This window comes from Bactrocera neohumeralis, chromosome 4 (assembly GCF_024586455.1).
Source record: "Bactrocera neohumeralis isolate Rockhampton chromosome 4, APGP_CSIRO_Bneo_wtdbg2-racon-allhic-juicebox.fasta_v2, whole genome shotgun sequence".
NCBI classification, from domain to species: Eukaryota; Metazoa; Arthropoda; class Insecta; order Diptera; family Tephritidae; genus Bactrocera; species Bactrocera neohumeralis.
In genome coordinates, this window is record NC_065921.1 from 69,373,883 (window position 1) to 69,376,241 (window position 2,359).

Below are 2,359 nucleotides of genomic sequence, written 5' to 3' on the forward strand. Positions count from 1 at the left end.
ACATTTCATTTAAAAATAAACAAAGCAGAAGTGAAATTTGGGATATTAAATCGAAAATGACGAAAAGAAATTGTTTTAGGTAATAACATATTAAAATATAATGGTCAATCTTTAAATCAATGGATTTAGAAGAAAGCTTTTGCTGGCAGTTCTCAACTAGAATGCGTTTAGACGGCGAAGGTTTTAAAAAGGTCGTGGAGGCACTCTTAAAATTGGAACACCATTTTGGCAGATTTCAAAATAGCAGACGATAAAAGAATACTAATGATGGAGAATTGAATTCAGCGTTTGGAATTTAACATGACAGAGGTAAAATGAATTTCTTTGAACATTGAAAGATTTAAAGTTAAAAGAAAAGGCTCTTAAAAATCAAAATAGGATTAATTGTGCAAATCACCTATTGAATAATGTTTTGGATTGTGTTTTTAACAGCACTACCGAATTAGTTTCATTTTTGGATGCTTGCAAAAAGTTAGTAAAGTATTTTAAAAAGACTTCCTTTCAACACATGCTATTAACTTCTCTTAAAAATTATTGTATTACTCGGTGGAACTCGCATCTTAATTTATTTGAATCAATTTCGAATAATTATTTCAAAATTCAACACCGTCAGATCCATTTGCGAAGAAAGAGATACTGATATGCAAGTAATAAAGGCATTAAAAAGAAATATTTTAAGAGAAATGGAAACAAAGTACATTCCTAATTTAAGTATTTCTCACTATACGGCTTGTTTTTTGTATCCACCTACCAATTCTTGTCTAGACGAAAGTAAATTAAATGAAGTTAAAGAGTTTTGTGTCTCCGAAATAATGAAATCTGTTTCGTCGTCCGATAGTCCAACTAATTTTGCAATCCATAATGAATCACCACAGGATTTCCAATTATTTTTCTCATCTTTTATGACCTCAATTCAACCGTCCATGGCAGAAAGTATATCTGATGAAATAAATCGTTATAGTTATCTAAAAATAGGACTTGATGTTAATTTTAATGTTATGCAGTGGTGGGAAAGTCATAATTCAGAATACCCTCGGTTATATAAGTTTGCCCAAAAAATGTTGGCAATACCTGCAAGCAGTGCCGCTTCAGAACGAGTTTTTTCTGCCTAAGGTAATATAATAACTGAGAAACGTAACCGTATTGGGCCAAAACTGTGAATAATTTGCTTTTTTTGAATTCAGTGTACAAATATGAGTAAAAATATAGCTTTATTAACAATTACAATAATTTATAAGAACAACAATATATATACATATATAATATACATATATATAATAATATATATTATATATCTTTAAATAATAAAATATGGAACATGAAGTATTACATTTTGTTTTTTTTTTTTTAAAGGCTGAATTTTGTAATTATTTTTTTTTTAACATTATCATTAATACTCTCACTCTGTTAATATGTATATACATATGTTTAAGCACTATCAAATAAAATGAAAACAATAAACAATAAAATCAAAAAGCTCTGCGTATATTCATAACACTCATACTGATTCAATGCTTTTGTGAATGCTATGAGCTTACAGAATAAGCAAGCAATGATATGCATTTTGTAACAAACCACTCGCTGAGGTGAATCATGCAATGACAGCTTTCGTTTAGTTTATGCCTAGTGCTAACTCAATCTTCATTTTTACAAAATAGTAAATATGTCATTTGAATGGTATTCATGCACATCTCTGGTACCCACCACAATAATAAGATACTTTCGAAGTTTGGAAGCGAACGATATTCTGAAAAAACAATTTAATAATTCTCTTAAGAGAATAAAACGAGTATTTTAGCTGTGTTTGACTCTTGTCGCACATTTTATTTTTCTGGAAGAGAAATCGGGATAGGGATTCCCCGCGCTCTGCGGGTGAGACACGGTCAGTTTTCAACTTTACACGCCGACACGTTTCCGAAATGTTTGTAATTGTGGCATTATCGAAGAATAGGCTCATTTCACTAACTTTGGAGTACAGAGTGACGCAGCTTGGCCATAGATAAATTGAAATGAAACTCTTTGATTCGAGAGAGAGCTTTCAAAACTCGCATTTTTTTAAATATTTACCAAAGATGTCACTGCTGAGAAATATTAGATTGGGCATTTTATAATTAACTTTTGGATATTTTGCAATTTCCACACCACGACTGAGGTATGCAAATTGCGTCTTAACCATATTATTTTTGAGAGCTCGGTTCCACAGTAGGCCTATATCTCCCATATATGTAAATAAATAATTTTACAAACTACCGACATCTAATTCTACAGAATTTCAACAACGCACTAATTTTGGCGATATGTGGAAGAATAACTCGTATCCTCTTTATCGTGCGGCGATGGGTTTCAACAGATTTCGATC